Source organism: Mycteria americana, chromosome 2 (genome assembly GCF_035582795.1).
Source record: "Mycteria americana isolate JAX WOST 10 ecotype Jacksonville Zoo and Gardens chromosome 2, USCA_MyAme_1.0, whole genome shotgun sequence".
Lineage (NCBI taxonomy): Eukaryota > Metazoa > Chordata > Aves > Ciconiiformes > Ciconiidae > Mycteria > Mycteria americana.
The window spans coordinates 149643683-149670978 of record NC_134366.1 but is presented as its reverse complement, the minus strand read 5'-3'; the positions used below and the strand labels follow the sequence as shown (position 1 = coordinate 149670978).

Genomic DNA, 27296 nt, shown 5'->3' with positions numbered 1-27296 from the left:
CTAAAGTTACTTTAAAATATACTGACATGTACACGGTGAAAAAACAGCATTACCCACTGCCTTTGGGAGATGACCGGTACTATTACAGGTGAGACTTTTCTTTCCTCTCCCAGGCAGCAATACCTCACGCTAGGGGATAGGAATGGACAGGAGACATCCCCCCTCCCCATCCATCCCCCAGATTCAGAGGCTTTACTCTTTCGCAGCGCGTTGCCAACGTTTGCATACAGAAGGGCTCCGTACTGTCGTGAATCCACTGTGGGTTGCTCATACAAACGCCATAGGTCAGCAACCATGCGGGTTGTGTGCCTGTATGGGGAAGAGGAGGGGGAGCTCCATGCCCCAAAGCCCCCCTGCCCCTGGTCAGGCCACTCCTGCTCCCAAGCACGACCTTTCCAAGAGAGGGAGCATGCCAGGGAGATCCCAGAGCTTCTGTAACATGTCTTGGTAGTGAGGAGGGAGGGAGGGAGGAAAGAAGGAAGGAAGGAAGGAAGGAAGGAAGGAAGGAAGGAAGGAAGGAAGGAAGGAAGGAAGGAAGGAAGGAAGGAAGGAAGGAAGGAAGGAAGGAAGGAAAAAGAAATAATACAAGGTGCCTCCTTCTCCAGCAACTACTGCAAAGCTGTGCTGAACCCCTGTCATCTTTATCCATAGCATCCACTTGGATTATAAGTATTTAGAAGAGAAGGTCAGGCTCTAATGGGTGGCTGTGAGTGGGGACACTGAGCACACCAGGACTCAGCCTCGCCTGGTTCTTTTTCTGCTGCTATGATAAAAACAGTTAATGATAATATTATTTTTCTAAAGGCAAAATCCTGTTCAGCAGAGCAGAAATATTTATGACACTCCTTGTATAATTGTTACCAGAAAATATTTTTAAAGTTAGACATAAATTTTTCTACAAGACCAAGTATGTTTGAAATTACCTTGAAGTTGTTTAATGTAATTAGCTTTCAGACATTATTTCTATGTGTTAAAAATGTACTATGAAGAGGTAGAAACCTGAGAACACACTGAAGTGCAGAGTGGGCTTGAAGAATTAAATGAATGTAGTCAGAGAGGATTATGTATTACCAAAAGGAAAGGTTCCCAGATCTGGGAACCAGTTTACTGATTCTTGTCAACTGAAATGAGATCTATTTTCTTTCTTTTTTCTTTTTTTTTTTTTTAACTCCCTAGGAAAAGAATTCTCATTCTGAACTATTTGTAGAAGAAGGTAATTCAGTGAGAGAAGATGAAGTGGGTGTCTCAAAATCTCTGCTATTTTATAAATAAACCCACTATAATTCTGCAAAGAGAAAAAAAAAAGTTATAGAATCATTAAAATGCAGAATCACCCATGTTAAGAAATGAGAAAGCCCTTTCGAAAACCTGATCTGACCAGCCAGGTTGTTTGCCAAGAGTCAACTTACAACTGCCAGACAAGGATCATTTTAATTACATTGTCCAGACCAGCCTCAAAAGTCCCACTCTCCCATTCGTGTATCTGAGAGAGTGTCACATAAATTGGCTGATCACTGTTTTCCTCGGCCATTTCCAAGGAACCCATGGGGAAGAAAGGGGAAAACTGTCAATGGCTCACTCCTGAAAAGAAAAAAAGACAGACGTGAAGGCATGAAGTTAGCTGGATGCCCCTTGAAGAGGAGATGACAGAAAAGGGGAGAAATGCGGCTGGGACTGATGTGCTGCTCCAGGGTGGCAGAAGGAGAATGGGGAGGAGGACGGGTGCCTCCGTCTTGCTCCGGCCGAGCCAGCTGCTCTTCTGCTTTCTCCTCCAGCTACAGGAGGGACTGGGGGCTGGGAGAGGGCTCAGAGGGAGCCAGGCTTGCGTACTGCCTTGAGAGCAGCTCTCAGGACTGATTGTGCTAGCGTGATTACGGCTCTGCTCCTTCATTCCCTTGCTACTCCAAACTATATGCAGGGATGATTTTTCACATATTTTGTGCCTTGTGTTTTGAATTCACGAGAACAACTCAGACATCTGGTATGCAGCACATTTCTGTTACCCGTGGAAGGCCAGACCCTCAGTGAGGGCTGGAGGGTTTGCATGGGGCCACGCGGTGTTGGCCCTTCCCAGCTCTGGCCACGTTCTTGCCCAGCCTTTAGACCTTGGAGCCCTGTGACTCTGCACTACAGAGCACAATCCTGCTTGGAATAGAGATGGATATTAACACTGATTTATTTTTGCAGCGGTAGGAGCACGTGGCTGGCAACTGAAGGAGAACAAGAGCTTTCAGGAGCAGCTCAAGTCTCCTGTCCCAAGGGTTTTGGTTTCTTTGAGCCCATCTGCTTAAACTGGCAATTGCAAGTGGAGAAGGATCAATTGTCCAGGCCAAGCAATTTAGGGTTTTTTCCCCATATTTGTAGTTGGGACATCAAGCCAGACCTCAAGCAAGGTCTCATAAATGCCCAGATGAGTTGCTCATGCTCCTCCTTGCTCACCTTTGGCAGACAAGCCAAGCAGCACCTCTCTTCCCGGGGCCAAAGCACCAGCGTTTAGAGGTTACGCAGCCCATGGGAGCCTGCATCAGCCACAGCGTGATAAGTCCCTGCTGTCCCCCTCTCAGACGGATTCACCAGCAGCTCACTGGCTGAGCTAGCCCAGGCAGCAGACCCAGCAAAGGCAACCCTTTTCTTCAAGCCTGTGACTGTTTCACAGCACCAGCTCACAGCCTGGTGTTATGTGTAGGGTGGGAAGCAGCCGGGGCTGCATGCAGGACTGAAACCAGCCCCTCTCAGGCTGCATCCTCAGAGGGCTCTTCCTACCCTCCGCTTGCAGAAGGGCTGGCCGACCCATGGCCAGGACAGCGCGCCCGCGTGGGGGAAAGCCAACTTCTTCCCCCAGCCCTCGTTTGCAAGCTGGTTTGGGAAGCGGGTGAGGCGGGGTGGCAGGGTGGCCAGCTCCGGCAGCAGTGCACGGGATGGGCGAGGAGAGGGATGGGGGCACAGCAGGATCCCGCCCTGGCACAGCAGCACGGTCCTAACCACGACCCTGCTCCTTCCACCTGCCTGGGGGTCGGGGCTGAGCGTGCTGCTCGCTTCTGTGCGGCGTGCGGAGGCCGCCCAGCTCTGCTCAGGCAAATGAGAGGAAGCAGGTTTTCCAGCGGGGTGATCTAATTTACGTGCAGCTTATGCTGCTTTATACAGGAATACGTTTGACTCTTTGATTTCCTGATTGTAAATTTTACTCCTGCTGACAGAAAGAGTAATTGCCGTGACCAAAATCAAACTGATTGCTTAAAATGTTGAAGCTGACTTTTTTGTTCCACTTATACAATATATACATTCCTGAAGACTGAGGTTTAGAAGGATAGATATGGTATTGGTGTTTTTCAGGAGTATCTTTGAAATGCTTTGTAGAGCCAAAGTATATAGAAGGCTCATTTACTGTGTTGGAAGAGTAAATGCAACAGGGATGTTTCTGCAGAAATAAAATATATGTATGTTTTTATTTCCTATTCTTTTACATAATCTTGTTATTAGTTTGAAACTCTCCAGGCATTCTGTAGGTGATAAAGAGAGAAGAAAAGTTATTTCTAGAAAGCTGAGCAGTTCTAATTTCTTCTGGTTTTAAACTAAACATGCCATCTTAGGCAGAAAGGTGTAACCACACTCCGCTTTGGGGACAGGCTAGCAATCAGGCCAACAAATGAAAATACAGGTCAAAGCAATTTCCATAAGGAGATGCAGCCGAAGGCCACCAATCCGTTCACAGAGACACCCGCTGCACCGGACCAGAAGGGATAGCAAGGAGGTCTGATGTTGTGAAGGGAAAAGCAGTCTCCAGAAGAAATCAGACGAGGGGCTGTTCCTCAGCTTGCACCATGCCTTGCACGCCTCTCCCACGAGTTTAATCACGCCCTTCCAAATCTGCTTGCTCCCTCACAAAGTCATATGGGAGCAGGAAGGCAATCCCATGCTTTCAGCTGTTCCCTGTCGATCCGGTGCTGGACTTGTGGCCACCACCCGCATCGTTTGTGTCCAGCCCTTCCCCATGCCTCCATCCAGTGACACCGCTATTAATATATACTCTGGTGTAAATCAGCACTGCATACTCCACACATATTATTTGAATTTGCTTAAACTCACTGAAAGATGGAGCCTTTGGGGGTTAATCAACCGCTCAAGTGAAAAAGGTTATTTTGATTAAGGTTTGGTAGGCTAAGTTCAGATGAATATTGCTGTACATACAGAGAAATGGGGTAATAATCCCCTGTGCATTCAAGTACTTAATTTTCCTAGGTCCGCCCCTTGTCTAGCTGGCCGTCCTTCCCCATCCCTTCCCACACCGCACATGTTGCACGGATACATCACCACTATAGACGATAAGGAGGAAGACTGTCACACGGCGGTTTCTCCTTCTAGCCTCTTTCCCAGAAACCGTGTCAGCTGAATAAACATTCCTCTCTGCTCAAGAAATGAGGAATGAGCTATGATGGGGTTGATAAGTGTGGAATCCTCTTCCCCAACCCAAACGCGCCTGCAGGCGGGGGCAGACCCGCGGCCCTGCAGTCCTTCAGCCTTCTTCTATGCCTCCTCATGCTCATCTATAGTCATACAGCAGGAAGAGCCAGCAGCAAGCTAATTTCATATCCTCAGCCCTGTATCACCTGGCCCTGGTGTCATTTAAAGTGCCTGAAGAGCAGTTCTGATGTATAATAGTAACCTAACCCTACTCAAGTGCTTACCCTACTCAGCTCACCTTACTCAAGCACCTTTACCCCATACTTATCCTATACAATATAATTATTATTAAATCACTGTAACTTTTAGAGTGTGTTGGATTTGTGTCCTTAAGAACATTAGGAAGGAGTAAGAAGAAATTTAGGCCAGTACTAAGGACTTTTGAAAATCCTCCTACTCCATTTTTTAAAGCAACCCCCCAAAAAAGCTAAGTCTAATAATATCTGGGGAGTTTCTTACAGAAAAATGTGGATGTTTCTGAATAATTTGATACTTAAAATGAGCCTCTGAAAATCTTCAAAAATAGCTCACTCTGTGGACGAAATCTAAATGGCATTACACAGCCTTGTAAAAACAGATAGAGCATCACTTCACGGGAATGTATAAACAGAGAACTAAATTCTCCCTTTCTGTAGGGAAAACTGGCAAAAGGGAAAGCCATTGTAAAATATCTGCGTGGCTGAGGAAACTGTGATATTACCACAGTTTAATGAGATTAATGGACATAAGCAAGGGGACAGCATGGATAAGCAGTGACCCGCAGAGACAGGACATCTCTGCACAGCCACAGCTGCTCCAGCCTGGGCAGTCCAGGGAACAGAGGCTGCAAAGAGCCTGGGTCTTGCTTGGAAAATATCCTTTGCACCATCCCCTGGATGAGACTAAGCACCAGCCTGCATTCGTGTATCACAGGCATACATGCCTCGATGCCATTCCCTCCTCCCTATTTTCTAGCCCCTTGGAGCAGCCATCTGTTGTGACTGCTTGTTGAGCTGCAAATCTTATTTCCACAAATGCCATACCCTTTATATAGTCTTCATATACTTAATATTCTGCTGTGTTATCTGTATTGCTCATGCTGTGAAAGCCTGTGAGAGGAGAAGAGTGCAGAGCTGCTCCACCTGCAGAGGTTGGCAGTGCTGGGGCAAAACACAGCTACCTTTATTCTGAAATGGGCATCTACCGTGGGTTTAAGCCACCTCCGTACTGTTCTCCAGTTGGTTTCACAAGTACACTACTAAAGTCTAGTTCAACTGAAACACTACGTAGAACTGTTTTAACAGGCTTTAACTCTGAAGTCCCCAGGCCTAGTTTATTAATTCTCCAGAGACTTATATTGGTGCCACTCAAGGGAACCGAGCCCATAAGAGAAAGGTATGTTAATCTTTTTATTGTTATATAGAGAAATTAAAATACATGGATTATTATACTTAACTCATAACTGTGCATGGTTACATGCAAAAAAAAAAGACAATAAAAATGAAGTCATGCTTTTTTTATAATGTGACTACTAGAATAATTTTATGTGAGTAACTACTATTTGGGATACATTTAAAATATTAAGAAATTCTTAGATGGCTGTTTCAGCATACTGTATTAATCAACTCAGGCATAATTGTATGATGGCCCAAAAGTCAAACTTTTCCTTAAGTTTCCTGACCTTGACCTGAAGAAAATGTTATAACAAAATTTCAGATTGAGTTTCTTCAAGGCAACAGTTCCTCTTACCTAAACATACCTTTGAAATGGAGAGAAAGAGCTTGCTGATAAATGTTTCAACACCGTACTTTATTAAAACAAGTTATTTCTGTTGTTTACTATGTGGTTAGGCCATGATGAAAAGCAGATCTTCACCAATACATTTTTGTGCAAATTCCTTACCTTTCTGTTTACAAAAGAAAGTGAAGTACCTTTCAGTGGTATTTGTCACAGAGCACTAGCAGCCAACAATGCACACTGTCAACTGCTTAAGGTTTCACTTCCTAATTAACTTTCCTAGAAGCAAAAGAACTGTCTAAAAACACAAAGCTCTCACATTTACCCTCCTGCCACTCCATCCTATTCATCCGCAGCCCCACGGCTGTGGCCACCAAGAGCAACAAAGTCCTGAAGGAGGGTCCCCACAGCCCAAAACATCAAGGGGGTAACCCGAGCAGCCCGACTACATAGCAAATTAGTTATCTATCTGCTTTAGCGAGGGCCTTTTTAAGATTACGACTCAAATGCAACTCCACGGTGCTAATGCCTTTCTAAAACAACATTTTTCTCTTTTTTTGCCTAATATAAGCAAAAAAACTTCCCATTCGAATTCCACGGTTTCTTTCTAGGCTTGTTGAGTGAATGCACTCCTCAGGTACGAATCATCTTTTGTTCTACCGAACAGCAAAAATACTAAACATAGCTGAAATTATTATGGAGGTTGTTAAGATCGACTTGAATGTGATCAACAGGAAAAACAATATTCCATGGACCAGCTCACAAGTATTGTTACGCTTTTCAATTACAAAACACTTTTCAGCTGAATAGCGCAAAATGCAGATCAGTACAAAAGTAGGCGCAAATCCTGCCTTTTTCAAACATACTCCCCTATTTCTTCTCATTGTTAATCGTGGATCCACTTTCAAGTATCAAGTATGTCTTTTATAGCACAATTGGTTTAGCTGAAGCAAGCTTCTGCAGCAATTATCAAAGCATGAACCAGCTGAAAAGTGCTGAACACAGACATTGAACACAAATATGATTTCACCAAGTTTCTACAAACAAGCATTGGCTAAATCTCATCTGAACAATGTGCCCCATCTTCTGCTGTTTGCTGACCCTTGGGCTGGACCGGGCTTTTATTTAAAAACAACTTTAGCATGAGTCACAAAGGCACAGAAAATCAACGTTTTGATTTTTCTACTATAAGTTTCTTTCTTGTCAGGATGATGATTGTAAAATATTAATTGCATTATACCTTGAATGTCTCCAGATGATTGCAGACTGTGAAGCTCTTCTAAATACAGGCATGCAAGCTGATCGACCCAGCACACATTCTGGTAGCTAAATTGCAAAATGACAGATTCATCAACTGAATGAGCTGCTATCAGATAATATTAGCTGGCAGACATCTCAAAAGAAATAGTCGACATCTGCAGAGCTCTGGCAATTAACTGTTTACAGGTCCAACACCTGCCCTAGTGATAGTATTTATTTCACAAATCATTTTAATGGCCATTTTCTCCAGCACACAAAATACTTAGCCTCGAAGGTAAAAAGTTCAGTGCCAGCCACCTCTCTGCTGCAGCGTACAAAGCAGAAAGAGAAGAAAGGGAGACAAAGCGCTACAGACCCGGGTGCTGAGTGATTTCCCTGCCTCCCGCTGCCACCCAGGTGAGCTGGGACACCCGGAGGGGGACGGCAGCCGGCCCGACGGCCGCCCGCCCAGCCCCAACGCCGCAGCGCTCGGCCGGTGGCCAGGACCAGCGCCAAGCCCCTCGCCTGCGAAGGGGCTCCTCGGTGTTTACTAACAAACAGCTGGGCTCTTTCGCACACAGGGAGCGGAGGCCGGCGGTGGCACGAGGCTCCACCGGCAGCCGGGCAGCCCTGCCGATGGCAGCTCGCAGCTTCCCTCTCCCCGCTGTGCTCCGAGGGGCGAGCTGTGCCGGGACGATGCCTGCTCGACCGCTCATAACACAGCCACCGCTTTTACAGTAGAAGAGGCAATGACACTAATAACCACTAATCCTCCCAAAGGCTTTCTGGTCCCTTGCCAGGTCAGCTTTAATCGACTGTGACTGCAAAAAAGTAAAACTTCTGAGGACTGGGTTACATTACAGAGCGAACCTTACAAATGCATCAAATCCAGTCCCCTAAAACCAGGCAGGATAGCTGCTTAAATAGCCGTCTGCTCATGGAGAGCGCTGACGATCTGCTTAGGAAAACACGACTAGCAAGTAATCGTGCAAGTAACAATCTGATTTCATAGAATCATAGAATGCTTTGGATTGGCCATATTTCCAGTATGTTTCACTAAATAGCTGTGTTTCAAGTCAGCAAACCCACAGGCACCATACTTCAATGGTAAGCCGGAGAGATTTAGATTCCCAGTGATGTAAAAGATGAGGCTGAGAGATTGTGCTCTAAGCTCCATTTCTCCTGCAGACCCATGAACATATAAATGACTATAAGTCACTCAAAGCCAATGCATCGATGCCACTTAACACAGCAACTTCTGGGCTTAGGTACCTCAAGTGTTTGGAAATGACCTTGTTTTCCATGTCTGAGTCAACAGTCCAGACACACAGTGAAGATTAATAACATGATTCCTTTCTATAATAAAACAATATTTATCTAAGGAAATACAATAAATGTATTAACAGCGGGAAATCCCATTTTCACTGGGACAAGTCCAGATGTTGCTTCCTAACTGCAAACTACAAAATGCAAAGTGCAGTGGGTATCACTGAAATTAAACTATCTAAATTAAGTTAATGGAGGCATTTCCTGTTCTGAGATTTTGGAAACAACAAGACATCTGCTAGGGTAAACAGGAAAAACTACAACAGTGAAAAGCTTACACCGAACAAACATTTTACACTTTCTGTTCAGGAACTTCCTTCAGACATTTTTAAACAAGGCACTTAAAATTTTTTGTACCTGCAGGGTCGTATTTTTGAGAGCACATGAGTTATCTGAGAACACAAGAAATAAGGTATGCCTCCTGTCCTGGTAAATAATCTGACAAATACCCATGAGCCCTGTCTCAGCCGTTGTGCTTAATCTTCTTGGCAAATTGGTGGGGTTTTTTCTTTTTTACCAGACTGATTCTCACGGGGTTACTCCTCACATTTGCTCACATCGCAGTTGTGTGCAGATAATGTCCATGCCTTGTAACCAGTCTCCCTCATGGGCAGCAGGTAACACTTCACTGCAACACCAGGATAGAGACACGTAACACCATGCTATGATTTCACAAGGAAAAATTTGGTGTAAAAAAGCTGTGCCTGGCAAGCCAGCATACAGAGATTATTACTGATTTGTAACAGCTCACCGGACACCACACTACATACAGAAAAAGATTATCCTTGCTCATATGAGCTTATACTTTAAACAGGTATCCTGGCAGAGGAGGGCTGCTTTGTGTCCTAAAACACCTTGCTTTCCCTCCCTCACCCCTGCCTGCCACTCATGTTTTGCAGACCTGTAACTAAACCTGGTTGGTATAGATATCCCTTTGAAAACTTCCAGGTATTCACCAAAAAGATGCAAAGAGCATATTTTTATTGGCTAAAACACGAAATGTTCAGTTTAGGAAATACACCTCTATTTGTACAGAAGAGCCATAGCCCCGGAGCCTCACACCCATTTTCTCCTCTGAATATCAGGCTACACCCCTCTTGTGCATCTCATCAAAGGCCCCTTCTTCCAGGCTGCAGCTAGACAAAGAGAGGGAATTTCCATTTTGTGGGACATTGAGTTCCAGCTGAAATATGAAATGCACATTTGGAATTTCCAACATTTTTTCAGCAAGGGAAAAATCAAAACATTTCCATCTGAAATGAAACAGAGCAGCTGACTGTGCCAGTCCTGGACCATCCGAGGAGGCCCACAGCCTCAGCACACCTCGGGATCAGTGTCAAGCCGGGGACCTGAGTAGATCCCAGGTTACCAACAGACGGGCACCCTTGGTAGGCGCCTTGGCAATCCCCGGCACTGCTACCCCATCCTGCCGAAGGCAGACAGGCCGGAGCATCACCGTGCTCTCACCAGCTGCATCCTGGCTGCTGCTGGGCATTAGTGCTCTCTTGCTTTCTTCCCGTTACATATTGTGGCTTTTGAGCTATTTTAGGGTTTTGGACTAACGTTCTTGTATTTCCTAGAGGGTGCTGGGGACACAGAGGGAGGGCAAGTATATCCAGATGCTCATAGGGGCTTTTCAAGACACAGACTTTAGTGCTTGGGTTTTGCACTGGCAGGAGGAAGGGAAACCGAACCCAAATATTCTGTTACTGTTGTAAACTCCTTGAATTCTCCCTGTTTCAATACTTCTAAAATTAGGGCCATGCACCATTGCCTCACTATATCCTTTTCACTCTGCTCTTTATAGATATTCTATATGAGGCTAGTCTACAGTTTCTGTCATCATTAGAGGATTTCATGACAAATGGGCTATAAGCCTGAACCTTTAATCCTTCCTATTCATGCAAGCGTAGACACCCCAGGGAGCATCCGCATCATATTCTCACGGATGAGATTCTCTCAATGTGAAGCTCTTTCCCCTGAGGATATTCAACATCCACCTCACCAATGGCAGCTTTCTGAAGGGAGGTCCCTATAACTCCTCCATGTGAATCTTCACACTAATGAAGTCGTTATGGATAACAAATGCTTCATTACGTGGGGCAAAATCCCTGGACGCAAGGAAGTCAAACAGCAAAACTCCTGTTGCCATTAGGCCATGCTGAGCAGATCATATAGTCCAAAGGCTACACATGGAAACACTGTCAGTGCAACCCTGCTTAAAAATATAATATCCATCTTGGGTTTATTATTCCTATTATTTCCTGGTCCATAACAAGATCCAAGAGATCCTGAATTTCATCTTTCCTAGAAAGCATTTTAATAAGCCTAATGCTCCTCTCATCGTACTCCTTGAGAGCAGAAAGATTAGGCTGGATTCTCTTATTAACTGGAGAAAAATTAAAAATATCAACCATGAATTTCATAGGTAAAAAATTAAGAAGAAAACAGAGTTAAGATTATACTTAGGAAAAAAAGTCAAATTCATTCAGGTAAGAAATGCATGGTCAAGATCCTTAAGCACTCTACATAATAAGGTGTAATAATGTGATAAAATAATTATGTAGTTATGATAGAAAGATTTTAATGGCCTGGTTCCAGATTAGATTGAAATTATTTTTAAAGACACTTTATGCATTTTTCACCTCCTGATGCTCCTGAAGATAGACTTAGTGTTCCGTGGATGCTTTAACTGTAAAAATTCTGATTTAAAACCTTTTTTGCTTAATTTCTTTCTTACAAGCAGGTTAACTACTGCATTAAAGGCACACAAAACTTCCAGACCTGGCCAAAAAGTTGATGTGGCTTTGAATTAGATTGGTCACACCTGAAGAGTGTAAAGTGGCTGGGGCTTGCTGGTAATTCTGACCTTTATTATTGTCTATGAAGTGTGTGATAGGATGGAGAGCCCTGAATCTCAGTGTCTAAACTTTTGACTGTCCTCCTGCATCATTTCTCTGAACACAGTGGGATCGTATGAGCCAAGCAAGAGAAACCTCTAGCAGTGTCCCTCCCAAAAGTACTATATACACATTATCTGCAGATGTAAGGCTGTGAATGGCAGAGTCACCTCTAAGACCCTAAGGATTTTGTAGCTTAAGTCGTCATTACACGCACAGTGCTCCACTGGCAACCGAATTAATGAGTCTGTTTTTCTACAGCCTTGTGTCCTTTGTCCCTTGTTTACCCTTCCTCCCCACCAAAATAATCTCAGCCTCCGTCTCTGCTGTGGGGGACAGCCCAGAGACCAAGAAACAGCAGGGGCTGACGATCTGGGCAGGCTGCACGTGCCTTTTGGGCAGCCCGGGTCTTCTAGGCTTTCCTGCAGCGGGAGCATCTATCTGAGCCATTCATCTCAAATGAAATGCCTTCACAAAACTTGTAGGAAGCTGCTGTTTCTCTGAAATCTGGTTAATTTGGCTAAAAATAAACTAAAGTAGTGAAGCATTCAGCAGTCAGGAAACATGGAAATTAAGTTTGCCTGCATAACTAACATTTAACTAGCATTTTACTCTTTTTTATTAGATATGAGTATTTTACCACAGGATCCCTATCCCGTTCAATTCACAGGGCAAACATGTTTTAGAAATGGATCCAAATTATGAAAGGAAGACTGTTATGTGTAGGACTTCTTCTTTCCTTGAAAACATTAAAAATTGAATGAGGCAGGAAGCTGCAGAAGGAGAACGGAGAAGTTCATGCCTGCAACTTCTGAAAACTTGGATACCAGCTCAAAGCCAGACATTTCACATGTGGTCACTAATTGCAAAGATTTCGTTTGCTGAATGCCTGGCAGAAGATCTTGGCACTTGACTCCTAAGCATTCCCAGATATGTGTCCCTGGGAGCTAAGTCCATCTAATGTTAGGTACTCTGCAGACCTTTGCCTTCACAGAAGGGGTGACCAATATAAATAATCACTTCTGGTCTCAGTTCCTAAATATTTTATCAGCCCACTTCTACAACTGGGTTAATATCCCCTCCATATCACAAAATCCACTGGTTTTGTGATGCAGTGATTAATATGAAGAAATACATCTATATCACACCCATTACCATCCCTAGAAAACAAACCCACATTAATGAATCTGCCTGTCATCAGGGCTGGGGTTGAACGGGGTGCAGCATATCAGGTGTGGGACACACTCACTGAGCATTGAAGGGATGCAGCAGCGTTAATAGCTGCCCAGTAATTAAGGGTTTACACTTACTGTGTGTGCAGAAAGAAGCATCGGCTCTGTGGAAAACAGATAATTTGAGCAAGTAATTTGGATCTGTATATGGAAAAAAAGGGGGCCAAATAAAGGCTATGTGACCTTAATATTTGCATTTAATACTGGCTATTCAGTGCTTCATTTTGCAGTCTTGATGATGTTGCTTGAAGAATGGTTTCAAACCTATGAAACTAGAAGTGAAAAAACTCATGGAAAAAAACCCCAGTCTCAGGATCTTTGCCTCTATTTTGTCTCTCATAGGAGGATTTTAGCTGGTGTGGACTTTTCTGTCCTTCAGCTCCAAGCTTGTCTTGTCCTTCTCTGCTCCCTCATACCTGTCCTGGCCTGCTCCTGTCTCTTCTCCACCCTTGACTCTTCATCCCTTTTCCCAACATCCATCCCAAGCTCTCTCTTTCTGGTTTCTCCTGCCACCCCCAGTGCCCCATCCATGCTCTACCACCACTTCCCACTCTCCCTCTGCCCCAGGCTCTCCCTGCAGTGCTCATGGCTCCTGTCCCCTTGACCTGACAAGCTCAGGTCCTGCTGCCCAGCTCTTCATCCAGACTCCCTGTCCAACTTCCAACCCCTCAGCCTCCTGTGTGCCCTGCCCTGGGCAGGGCGGCTGAAACTTAGCCAAATCAAGGTATGTCCAGTCAAAAATTATTTTTTAGCTCTTGATGTCAAAGAAGTCTCTGCTAAGCTTATACAAACCTGGGTTTTTTCAAAACTTTGTAATATAACCAAATTTTATGTCATGAAGATAACAAAGAGTACAGTCATGAAACAAAGGCCATATTTCTAGTCCTGATACCAAAGCCTGGTGGGACTCTGAATTAAGGGGGTTCTTCTCCCAAAATGTCAAAAATATGAACAAGCAAATATTTTAATGAAGTGATTTCTTAAAGCTGAAAAAGTTTGGTGAGAACTTTCCCAAAACAACCCTCCCCCTGCATTATGCAAGTAATCTTCATTTGGGTGGGAAAAAAACCATGAAAAAGTAGTCAAAGTTTAGTAAAATTTTCTGAGAACAAGATTGAAAATATGTAGCATCAGCAAAACTGCTTGTAACAGCAGTTAAATACAACAGTGCGTAAAAACTTAAGCATAAATTATTTTTTCAAATGTATCCTGTGCAAAATATCATCTTGCACAATGCATTACAGCTGAACTATAGAGGAAGTCTCTTTTTTAAGCAAGAGCATTTAACAGACATAAACACTAAACTTGTCCAAGGATCACATCTTTAACTACGGATCCAACTTACATCTAATTTTAGCTTAGAACCTCGCTGGAAGATTTACATGTGAAATGCCAGAAAACTTATCCAATGTGCAGTGTTGTAAATTGCTAAGGACTGGCTGCACCTTTCGTATAAACCCAGAGATTTAATCCCTTCAGAACAAATCTTAGTCTTAAAAATGTCATCATGCTTGGGCCTTCCAGCATGCTTTATAATTTACTATTATTTATTGATTCTTACATATACAAACTCAGCTAGCAGAAAAGGATCCTCAGTACCATAAACTAGATGCGTATAGAAAGAGGCAGAATGACTAATTCCCAAGGTTACCAGCTAATTGTATTTCTATTTGAAACCATTACACGTGGACTTTTTTTTTTCACTTTGTACTGTTAATTAGTGCTTCCCTGATCAAATTCACTTGCTTTAAAGCTTCTTGATTATTAAATGGTGCTTGCTAGTTCAAACTAATCCCAAATAAGAAAAAAAAATGTTTAGTTGTGCAGCAGAGATTAAAGGGCTTCAACATGCTCACTGTTAACAGGAAGTAAAGAAAATACATTTCTTCATCAAATCATTTTCACAAAGTCTCATATATTTCATCAAAAATGGCCATTAGTGTTATTTCAAAGACGTGCCTGTGGTTTCTGCTAACTACTTATTACACAACCATCATTTTATAATATAAACCAATGACTTGGTGATAAAGTGCACCAGTTGGAAACATAAACAGATGCATTATGGATAACTTAAGTACTGCTTTCTCTTCTACGAATTCATTCTATGTCACTTAAAAGGAAAAATCAAAGGAACCTTATGTTTAATAATATTTAGATATTCAGGATATGCCTAAACTCAGCAAATTAAAGCAGTTCCAATATTCTATGTTGCAGAATACTGAATTCCAGGTTCAAAAATTAAATGAGATGGAAAATGCTTATGATCCCTTGATAAGCATAGCTAGGAATGAATTGGCATATGGAGGAGAAAGAAAAGCCAAAAACAGCAAGAGTTGTGCTGTGCAGGGCTTTTGTAATGACTTTGTGGCCCTATTTCCCAGATTATGTTTCCAGTTTTTGAAAATCAGACAGGCAAAGAAGTACATGAAAACCATTTTGAAAAATCATATTCTTCTGCAGAACTCTCTACATGTTTTTATAACTATCCCGTGGTAATGCAGACCCAATCCTAAAACACATACACAAGCATGTGACCTCACCTGCAGGATAAAGCCCTCGTCGCTAGCAGTGCCTTCCAGGAAAGTAACACTCCAGATGTGCAGCAGAGTTGGCCTGTTTGCTGGGATGGACAATCTCATATTCAGGTTACTTTAAAAAGAGTTCAGGCCTCACTACTGCATACTTCAAAAGAAACCTCCAAAAATTTATCATCCTTCACCTTGTAGCAAGGGATGAGTTGATTGAACTGCTCTCAGGAGGGAATTTCAACACACTGTCTCATTTTTTAAAAGGAAAAACCCTACAAACCAGCAGAGTAATTTCCATTTCTTTGGACAGTCTCCATTAGCTGTCTTACAAATTGTCCCTTTAAATGTAGCCCCCAAAACAGCACCCTTCTCATGAGTCATTTCCCAATGGAGGAAAGGCTTCCTTTAGCAACACTTTCAACATGGTCTCCTACAGCATCCTTATGTCCAAGGTGAGTCTTTACAGTCCTGATAGCTGGACTACAAGATGGAGGAAAAACTGGCTGGATTGTCCATTTTGAACGGTCGTGGTTACTGGGTAGTACCCTGCATAGTGGCTGGTGAGAAGAGGAGCTCCTCAAGGGTCTATCCTGGGACATCTCGGGAAGACTAGAGACAACAGGTGTAAATAGGAACAAAAAGGATTCAACCTGAATATAAGGAAAAAAATTCACCCTCAGAAAATTTAGCATTGTAATAAGTTGCCCAGAGAGGCTGTACAGTCTCCATCCTTGGAAGTTTTCAAGCCCAAATGGGTAAAGACCTGAACAACATCCTCTGGCCCCATAGGAAACCCCACTTGGAGCAGGAGGCTCGACTAGGGACCTCCTGAGGTCCTTCCCAACCTCAGTTATTTTACAGTTCTGCAAAGAGAAACAGTGGTGTCAACCAGAGCGATAAACAGTAATAAGCCCTTATTCCCCCTTCAACAAATAAGACCCGAAGTTTTTGTGCTGTACGACCACCTACAAGCTTGAGAGCTGTGACCAACTCACAGGTTGTCCAAACCCCATCAGGGGATCCTGGGCAAACCTGTTTTCCAGAGACATCCGTAATTCCTGCAATCCTTTCCAAGTGCTTGCAACTACCTAGTAGTACCATGTGTGCCCTAACTCATCTGGGTCCTTCTTTGGCCAGGCGCTGAGAAAACGAAACCTGCTATGTCTGGCTAAGACCATGCAGTGCTGCATCAAGAGCTGCAAAGCACCTCATGGATCTTGGCACCAGCCTTGTACACAGGTTGGGGAAGTGAAATGGAAAAAAACAATCCCAGAAGTTATCCAGGCCTCAAGCGAACAAGAAATTAAATTAACCAGCAAAGTTCATAAGGATCACTGCTAGAGGGAAAGAGGAACTGCTAAAATAAGGACTCACACACCTTTGATTGAACCAACAGTAAAATCAGTAATACTTCATGAGCTTCTGAGATGTCCCAAACTTGCACAACAGTTAACACAAGCACAAGCGAGCAAGAATCTTTCTGCTAATCTGATGTTCACAGTTTACTCAGTTTCTACTTTTTATTTCTTTCCTTTAATCTATTAGGATTTTTATGTTATAAACAGTTTATATTGGCTGTGTGTGATGCTCTGCACTATGATCGAGGGCCACTGTATCAACGCAACTGCAAGACAAGACAAGTCCCAAATTTGTCTTGCATGGAATTCTGATATTTTTTCATCATTTTTTACAGGAACAAAAAAACCCATGGAATTAAAAAAATGCAATCTTTATTTTTATCATACCCTGTAAATTTTGCTATTGCTTTTTCTGTGTCAGGTTTTTTGGAAGATTTTTTCTTTTGAGAAAACTGAAAATGTCATCATGTTTTGTTCAGAATGTTTCAAGTAGTAGGTAAATAAACAATAATTGCAAAATTGGCATGGCCAATTGACTTTCAATCTCACATAACTCAGTTGCGATATTTCTTCTACTGCATCCTGGTTGAAAGCGCCAGAGGAAAAATATCAAGAGCGAGAACTCCAGTTGTTGCCAGTGCTGCCCTGCCTCCCTTTCTTCAATATCTTAACCCAAAAAAGCAAGTTAAAATGCAGAATGCTAATTAACCATAAAACCATCATGAGGCAGTTTCTTGTGCTACATCTCCAGACCCATTGCTGTAAAAGAAACTACCTGACTCCATGTAGTGTGGTGAAGCAGGAAGAAGAGGAGGGACACTCCAAGGTAATATTTGGTACCAAACACTGAAAGAACATGAGAGTGTCCACCAGTATAACACACCTGGTTAATTTTTAAATCAAAGAAGGAAAAAAGGAAAAAATTGCTAAATTTAAGCTCTTAACGTTAATTGCTTAATGAAGAGTGACATGAGTCTATGTAATAGGGTCATTCTATATTAAGAACAAACAGTGCCCTCTGTGGTTTAACAGAAAATGTGGTGTTGGTTTCTTCTGCATTGTCTTTTTAAACACAGAAGCTAAGAGCACCCAAAATTGCCCTATTTAGTATAATCACTTAGCTCAATGAAAATCCTCACTCATTTTAGCATGCTTGCCTCAGGAATGCAGATTACAAGTAGCAAACAGAAAGTAATCCACAAATAGCTTTAGAATCCTGTTTGAAAAATTGGCCTGTGAGCTATGTAGGTCTAAAATCCAAGTGAGTACATTATGATCCAAAAAAGTGAATGATTTTTTAAAATGATTTATGTAAACTAGGAAAGAAAAACTCACTTTAAAACAAACTCGAGCGTGTATTGTTGATACGATCACATTTTAGAATACACTAAGTGTTCCAAATGGCCCTCAGATCAATTTTGGGAAGTAAACAAAGCTCAGCTTTCAATGAGATTTAGGTTTTAAAACACAAGAAATTAGGTACAGGTTAATTCAAACATTCATTAAATCCAGACTGCCATGAGTTATATTCCATGGTCTAAAGCGATGACTAACGCAGATAACAGTCATGCTTATGCAATCTGTTACAGATAATATGTTAAGTAAAATAGTTTGCACAAACTCGAAAATAAAGGGTTTTTCCAGTTAACAAAAGAGCAAAAATTAAAACATAATTTAAAACATACATTTTGTTCTATATTTGAAATTAGAGAGCGTGTCCACATTTCATACACACACATAGGTGCGCGCGCACAGGCACACACACACACACACATTATTTTAATAGATGCCAGATGGGAAATGTACTTGACATCCAGTTTACTTTCGGCGATGCGAATGCAGCGGCCTCGCCGTCGTGCTCGTGTGGTACAGAGCAGCCTGCAGCGGCTGCTGCGGGGCACAGCCCCTGCCGGGGCCGGTGGCAGTAGCCCCAGGACCTGGGGTGCCGGCGGGGACACGTCCTGGGGGCACCTCCTGGACCTCAGGAGGAGGAAGCAGCTGAAATCAGTTCCCATCCCCTGTGAGCAGGCACTTCTGCAGGTGGGAGGAGGACACAGCCCAGGGAACTGTGCTCAGAGGCGGATCTCAGCCTCCCCTTTCGGAAGGGAGCCCTTGGGGAATTGAAGGGTTGCTGTGCATTTCCCACCCCACTTGCTTCTCCCCCGCTCCAGCTGACCTTTGCCTCCCCCGTCTATGGTTTGGACAACGGGAGTGGGGGACACATTTGCAGACCGAGGGCAAGGGGATGGTGAACAGCTGAGCCCCAAAGTGGGGTCCAAACCATGCAGGTGTCTCCTGCTGTGTAAGGCGCTATGATTTTTGCCACTATTAGCATCTGGAAAAGTCTTCCTTGATGGCAATTTATAGTAACTCGTGTTTACACTCCTACGAGCTCCAAGCTGTGCACCAAGACCGCCCTGGACACTCTGCCAAGCTGGAAGATGCTGGCTGGCACCCGAAGACCTTATAGTCCAAGCACAGGTGAGAGTAGGTGGCGGAGGGGGCCCCTTGGGTATGCATCATCTCACCATGTTGAGCCCCCATCGGCTGGCAGAGTCCTTCCAAAATTTTAATATGCAATGTCTAACCTGCCTTTTGGGGGAGATACAGGGAAAACCGTAACTCTCCGCAGCCCAGTTTCAGTGGTTAGTCATCTGAAGCATCAGTGTGTTGTTCTCACAGGCACCAGGATGAGACCTGCTGAAGCAGCTGGAGGAATAGCAAAGCAGGTTTACAATACAATAAAGCTATTACCATACTTCATCCATGGCTGTTTGTAAAAGGCTCTGAAGATGTAAAGGGTAATATAAGCACAGAGTGATATTATTAGTGTTTCAAAAGCTACTTTGGCTTTTAGGTTTGATACATTTACAGCATGCAAAAAGCCATCTCCCAATACTATGTCCCGTAGCCGGAAAGCCGTCAGTGGGCAGAGAGTGAAAAATGAACCCACAAGTATCTACCAAAACACACACATTAATTTAGAATACTCGTATTTGTAAAGTATTATAGTGTAAAGTATTATTAGAGTTAGCTGGATGTCTGAGATGGATATGGGAAGATGAAGAAATTAAATATTTGTTTTACTATCCTGGGTGTCACTTTTGTTATGCTATCTGGGTGTAGAGTGCTTTTCTGGCCAGGCTCTTCTATAAACTCAGCATTGCAGGGCACAGCATAGACCTGTCTAAATAATCTCCAAAGCAGTTTCAATTTGCTGATTATTCTTCATATAGGTGCACAGCAGGAACCTCCTGCTGTATTGTCCAAGCACCTCTTTGTCCCGTGGCATGAAACTTCAGCACCTCGATCTTGTGGCACCTGGGAGAATTTCCCAGTTCCTAAGAAGTGGTTGGTTTGCCTGAAAAGCCCAGAGAAAACATTTCTAAGTTACTATTCTGGACTTGTAGTTTTGTAACAAGGAGCTGGTTCTGCAGTTAGGTTTTTTCAGTGTTCCCTTCCCTTTTTCCAATAGGCAGCTGATTTCAGTGGAAAGTCTGGGGGTTGTGACTAAATTAACATTTACACAAAAGGGGCATTTTAATCATAAAAGAAAGCATTAGAAAAACAGGTTGGGCAAGCGAACACTCTGTCAAAACAAAAAAATTAGTAAGTATATGAAATCCAAAACATATATAAAAAAGCCACTTTGAGCTGTTGTAACACGGTCTTATGGGAGCTGTGGGCAAATCATTTCCTGTCTCCACTTTCATCCATGGCTGCATTTCTTGGCACGACCTCATCTCCTGGGGTGCCAGAATGACTCCCAGGACACACTGTCGTATCCTCACTGTGAATAGCATCCACTGATAGTATCTGTGAAACATATAGGGGAGGAAAACAACTCTTAATAGGAGAAAACCAAAAGATTCTTAAATTATTGTTCCATGTTTGTGTGGTGATCAAAGTAAAAAACAGAAAAGTCATAAAACAGCTAAGATATAGAAATACATAATCAACCTATTTAGAATGGCTTGGATAACAATTTGGATACTATATCACAGAAGGAAGAAAGGAGACATAATTAACAAATCTATTATTTATGGGATTAGATTATCATCTTGTTGAAGCCTCAGGCATCTCAGTGAAAAGCCATCCTGTAGGCCAACTGGGAGTATAAAGGCACCTTGATTCTTAAAGAGAGCCGGAGGGTTCTACTTTTCTCATTAATATCTTAATATATGTCCCTACCAGCTTACTTCCAATTTTCTCATGAGCTGCTGTCGTGGTTTAACCCCATCCAGCAACCAAGCCCCACGCAGCCGCTCGCTCACTCCCCCCAGGTGGGAAGGGGGAGAGAATCAGAAGAGGAAAAGTGAGAAAACTCGTGGGCTGAGATAAAGACAGTTTAATAGGTAAAGCAAAAGCCATGCACGCAAGCAAAGCAAAACAAGGAATTCACTCAAAGGGTGGTAGTGAATGGGGCTACATCTGGATGGCAACCGGTCACCAGCAGTGTTCCTCAGCATTCAGTTCTCAGCTCTGTTCAACATATTTACCAACTATCTGGATGCAGGACTTGAATGCACCATTAGCAAGTCTGCTGATGATACCAAACTGGGAGGTGCTGCTGACTCTCTTGAGGGACAAGAGGCCTTGCAGAGGGATCTAGATAGATTGGAGCATTGGGCTATGATTAATGGGATGAAATTTAACAAGTCCAAATGCCAGACTCTGCACCTGGGATGGAGTCACGCCAGGCACAACTATAAATTGGGAGAGGAGTGGCTGGAGAGCAGCCCTGCAGAAAGGGATCAGGGGGTGCTGGTCGACAGCAGGCTCAGTGTGAGTCAGCAGTGTGCCCTGGCAGCCAAGAGGGCAAACCGCATCCTGGGGTGCATCAAACACACTATAACCAGCCGGTCAAAAGAGGTGATGATCCCACTGTATTCAGCACTGGTGTGGCCTCACCTTGAGCCCTGTGTGCAGTTCTGGGCCCCACAATTTAAGAAGGATGTGAAGGTTCTTGAACACATCTAGAGGAGGGCAACAAAGCTGGTGAAAGGGCTGGAAGGAATGTCCTGTGAGGAGCGGCTAAGGACTTTGGGCTTGTCTAGTTTGGAGAAAAGGAGGCTGAGGGGCGACCTCGTTGCTCTCTACAGGTTCCTGAGGAGGGGAAGCAGAGAGGGAGGTGCTGATCTCTTCTCCCTGGTATCCAGTGACAGGACACATGGGAATGGTTCAAAGCTGTGGCAGGGGAGGTTCAGACTGGACATTTCTTTACTGAGAGGGTGGTCAAACACTGGAACAGGCTTCCTAGAGAGGTGGTCAATGCCCCAAGCCTGTCAGTGTTTGAGGCATTTGGACAAAGTCCTTAATAACATCCTTTAACTTTTGGTCAGCCCTGAACTGGTCAGACAGTTGGACTAGATGATCTTTGTAGGTCCCTTCCAACTGGAACAATTCTATTCTATTCTATTCTGTTCTACTCTATTTAAGCAATCCTCTTCATATACAAGCATATGCCCATATGCACGTGAGGAGAGCCTCGTCATGTCACCGAAGAGAAAAAAAAAGTAAAAAAATCAAATCACAGCACATAGAAAGAGCTATTAATCCACCTGCTCTATCTTGTTGACAGGACAGGATGCTCCTACAACAGAGGTTCTTCAGTACTACCTGGTTGGCTGTCACAGCAGTCCCAAGCGACAAGTCTTCAACCAAGCGACAGTCTTCAACTGTTTCCTTACAGATGCAACTCTGTAGCTTAACTTATTTCACAGGTATCTGCCCGATGCTTAGCTGAAAATCACTCTATTACCTCTTGCTGCATGCCAGTGTAGATTACAAACTGCAAGTCACGTGAGGATTGCAAAAGACTTAAGTCAGGACGTCTCCTGCAGCAAAGGCAAAGGCAGAAAGCAGCTCTTCAGAGCAGCATGCAGCTGCCCTAGTCACAGGACTATCCTTTCACTTCCTACAGTCAGCTGTAGCATTACTCCAGTTCACTAACTTCTGCAGCCAGGGAAGCAGGTGCCCTACAGGCAAGAGGTCCCTTGCAAAACCCTGATCCACCTCTTGGGCATGACTATACAGCCCTGAACGCTGTACTGCTCCATGGGAAATGACAAATTAATATAGGTTGCCTCATTTCACATAGACTCAAGGGAGAAAAATTATTCCCAGTATTTCCACGATTTTGAGCAATTGATTGTTAGCTTTAGGTGCAGTTCTTTCAGTAAAAATTATGTGAGTGATTAGGATGGGGGAAAGGCTGACTGATTGTTTGCTACCTTGGATTTTTAAGAGAGAGAAAAAGGTAAGTAACACGGTATCAGTAGCCCTGTTAGGTACCGTTTGTGGGAATGAAGGCTTCAGAGTCAGCGCTCTGCCTTGTGACATGAGGGAAGAAGACACCAGAGCAAGAATGAGATGTACCTGTTCCACCGGGATTGCAGCAAGACGGGATCAGACATGCACTGGACTAGCACACTTTGCAGATTTTCTCGGAACAAGGGAGGACTAGCAAAATGTGGGAAGCACGGGTCCATTCAAAGCTTCACAGCATACTCTGGTGGTCACTGACACTCAGTGTAACCTCAGTTGACCCAAAACCTTTCATCCGGTCTCCAGCTCAGAATAGATATATTCTCTTTGCCGCCCCAGACTCCTTAGCTTTTCATCCCTTTCCCCAAATTCTTCCCTATCAGTCCCAGCCTCCCAGACAGCATTACAAACTCAACTATTCATTCAGTAGATTAATGTATTTCTTACACCAGTGCGGTTTGTTATGTTCTTCTGCTTTGATCTTCTCTATAAAAATAACTCATAAAATTTCCCTACAATAATTATTTGAATGAGACCACATCTTCTTTTAAAAATTCTGATTTTTAAAGTGTCCATCAAGGAAATGTGCCACATTCATGTAACATAGCTCAAATGGTTAACACAACTCTCTGAAAATATTTGAGCCCTATTTCTACTCCAAAACTGTCAAGCTGCAGCTCACAGTCCTTAGGTTGTGTCACATTTGTTTTGTCCCATACCATACCAGAGCTCTACCTCTTAGCATTGGTTAAGTGGAGCCTTCATGCAACATAACCACCAATTCTAAGCAGCGAGAGTACCTTAAGGTTTTACCTTAAATTCTAACCTCTCTTTTTATTAAAATAATCAGATTGAACCCCATGAGTCTTTCACCAGAGGATCTAATCTTTCACCCCTTCTGATCTCCCTTGTACTTACCTATGATACCCTCTTTGTACACCGAAGGATCCGAGCTATTTAGGAGATTACTTTGCCTGACAGCATCCTTTGGAGAGTTACTTCTGACAAGTCAGAGCTACCTGTCTCATAAGCAAGGCTCATTTTCTGTTTTCCCAGAAGTGTGACATTACCTTTACCAGTGTGCTTGATTCAGAAGACCCGTCTTTTTTAGTAGCCATCTGTCTTTATTACTTACCCTTCCCCAATCTCCACATTGGTTGCAAACCTTCTCTGCAATGATTTCCTTTCAGGTCTTCAGTTAGAAAAATTGAAGAAGACAGGACCCAGAACTACAAGCAACTAAAAATAGACATATTCAGCAGGGGTGATCCATTTGTTATGATATTATGGCATCTAATGCAGCTAGTACACTCCAGGGAATAAATTATATTTTTCTTGATTAAAATGTTACCCAGTACTAAATCAAACATTTTACAAGACTTGCTTTTCAACCAACTTGTAAGTATATTAAAAAAAAAACCAAACCGACAGGTTAGTTTCAGAGATTCTCCCTGAAAACTATGGGTTTGGGATTGATTATGTTAACTTCCTCCATTCTTTATTAACTGAGATTTTCATCAACAATTCTGGGTTTTTTTACATGATCAGTGTAAAGGTAAAAGGCTTAAAATTACCTGGGCTGCAATTTTACCTCTTTTAATATGGTATAACTTTAATTGTTGCTCTGTCCTCTAAAACTTTGCACTGTTCCAAGACTTACTGAAAAGTACCATTAATCATCCAAAGAGCTCTTCAGCAAGCTCTTGTAAAACTCTCAGATGCAAATTATTTAGACCTTCTGATTTTAAAATGTCTAGCTTTAGTAGCTGCTGTTTAACATCCTCTGAGAAACTGTTGGACTGGAAAGTGTTTTGGTATCAGGATCAGCATGTAATATGACTAATTCACGTGGCTTTTCCCCAAATACATAACAGAAGTATTTGCTTAACACTTCTGTTATTCCTCCATTATAATTGACACTTCTTCCATTTCTCCTCCCAATGGCCAATATTCTTTTTGTTCCTAAGCTTCCAAACTCTTTCCTATTGTCTTTGGCTGTTGTGGGCATCAATTTATTCCTGTGATTTTTTATTTCTATTATCAGGCTTTTGGACTTCTTATTTCTTATTTAAAATCAAGCCTGTTAGTATACTACAGAATATGTTTTAGAGTTTATTCTATCTCCACATAGTACTCTGGTTATAACCTACTTATGGTCTAATTATGGCATGTAATTCTGCGATTATTTCTTTTCTATCCACTAAGATTAAATCTGATATACTATTCAGTTCTGCTAAATTGTTTAAAATTCAGTACGTCTTGAAAAGTCTACAGTATTTTAACGTTGGCAGAATGGGAGACCCAGCATGTCATTCAAATTGAAGCTTCCAGCATCTTATGGGCTTTTTTGTTCCAGCATACAGTATAGGGAGGCATTAAAAAAACCCGCTACTGTGATTTTGTGATTTCTGGTGAAAACTAATTAGAAGCATCTCCTTTTTTCTCACAGAAAAGCTTTCGGTGCCATTTTCATGACCTCATGTGAATCACGCCAGGAACGTGGGACTGCAAAAGACATACCCAGACTCTTTCCCATGCGCAGCCACATCACATAATACCTTGCAGGCTCAGATTTTAATTTTGTCACTATAAGACATTTCCTTACAACACTGGAATGGTTTGAGTGGATTTTTTTCTATGTATGTCATCTCCAGACTTCAGCAGCCCCTTCTAAGAGATCCCCATCAAAGCCACTCTTCTACACAGGAATGTACAATGACAAGCAACACACACAAACTCTTTTCTCAAAGTTTCAGCATTCGCTAAGGATAAAACCATCGCCCGTGCATCCCTTCTCCACTGTGCAGAAACGCGGAGCCCAGCCCCAAGCAGCTGTGTCAGCCGGGAGCTCCCATCTGCTGGGATGATTTTCTATCCGATGCCAGTACCTGGGCGAAGGACATTTCATGCTGTACAGCCGCAGGCGTGCACGCTCCAGGGAAATCTGCCAGCTGCTGGGACCAAAGCAGCCGGTTGTGCCGTCATGCTCCGCTCTCCCCCTTGTTTTCTCCCAGCCCCACGTTCTCGGACCATAACTCCCCCGAAATCAGAGCGCAAACTGCGCAGGGGGGAGCAGGGGAGGAGAAGAGGGGAAGGGAAAGGATGTCCAGTGACTCAGAGGAAGATAACAGCCCGTTTTACGTAGCCTGCCATTCCCTTTCCCCTCTTGACTCTTCCTAAATAGGTTACGTTCAGGGACTTTTGCATTCCAGGCATGTGAGTCCTACAGGCAGCATCCAGTGATGGCAACGCAGCCAGATTTATTACCAGGTTCAGAGCACTGGTGTATAGACAATTAAATACTCTTTTTCCTCACATCCCTTCGTGTCTCAGTTAATTTTAGCTCAATATTTTGATTGGATGGAAAACGAGCACTCATTTGTTCCCACTTCTGCGTTGGTTATCAGGCAAATCTAGTCATCCCGTTCCTTACAAGGCTGGGAGGAGGCCCCCTCTCCTCGGGGCTGCAGGCAGCACCCACTCCCGGTGCCAGCCCCAGCTCCAGCCAGTATCCCTCTTCGCCCCCAGCTCCCCAGCCATGCCCAGACCTCTGCCCGTGCTCCACCCTGCCATGTGCCCTGCTCATGCGCTGGCTGAGGACGGCAGTCCACAGGAAAAAAGGCTCATTAAAATCACCCTATAATCTTTATATGCAGGCATATAAAATAAAAGGGTTGTTGGGACCTTGCGCAAAGAAGTCCACTTTATTTCTAACCTGCCTGTTCCCGCATCTCACACAGAAAGGACGGAGAGATGTTTGATGTGGCCCCAAAACCCCAAGCTGGTATGGCTCTGGCTTGGCTGCTTTGCTTGTGCGTCCAGTCATCGTCTGAATGACTCCTAAATTTTTGAAAACATGGCAAATAATGGGAAAATAGACATTTTCAGCTTGTCATGGGCAACTTAAGGGGCCAAATTAAAGGCCATGTTCTAAGTGACTCTTTTCCCATTGAATTTCAAAGGCCTGCTGATGTGCTTCTCAAAACTGCACTGAGAAAAGAATTTTTAATAACCAACAGTGTCAGGAAACGTTAATAGTCAGGTTCCCATCCAGCTCTCCATATTACATATTCATACTGACACACAGCACATTCTGTTATTCTTCATCTGTACTTCTAGGCAAAAACAAGAGGAGTTAATAAGAAATGCTCCTTAATCACAGTGCCTTAAGGGTTCCTGTCGGGGAACACAGCTACCAATACCATGAAGTCATTTTAAAGGGATAAATAAATAAATAAATAAATGCATAGCCCAGGGATGATTTTCACT

The 27296-nt window shown here is 43.3% G+C and overlaps 1 protein-coding gene and 1 long non-coding RNA gene across 3 annotated transcripts in view; both read right to left on the bottom strand.

Moving 5' to 3' along the window:
• LOC142406288 (uncharacterized) overlaps positions 1–27296 on the bottom strand; it is a 330017-nt gene that overhangs the window by 214648 nt on the left and 88073 nt on the right. The window lies entirely within an intron of this gene.
• On the bottom strand, positions 18709–26110 carry LOC142406282 (uncharacterized). 2 transcript variants are annotated; one of them, XR_012774533.1, is made up of 4 exons: positions 25916–26110; positions 24163–24266; positions 21260–21368; positions 18709–20576 (listed from the first exon to the last, which is right to left on the bottom strand). It is a non-coding gene; the product is annotated as an uncharacterized LOC142406282 (long non-coding RNA). The 2 variants fall into 2 exon arrangements; XR_012774532.1 differs by lacking the exon at positions 21260–21368.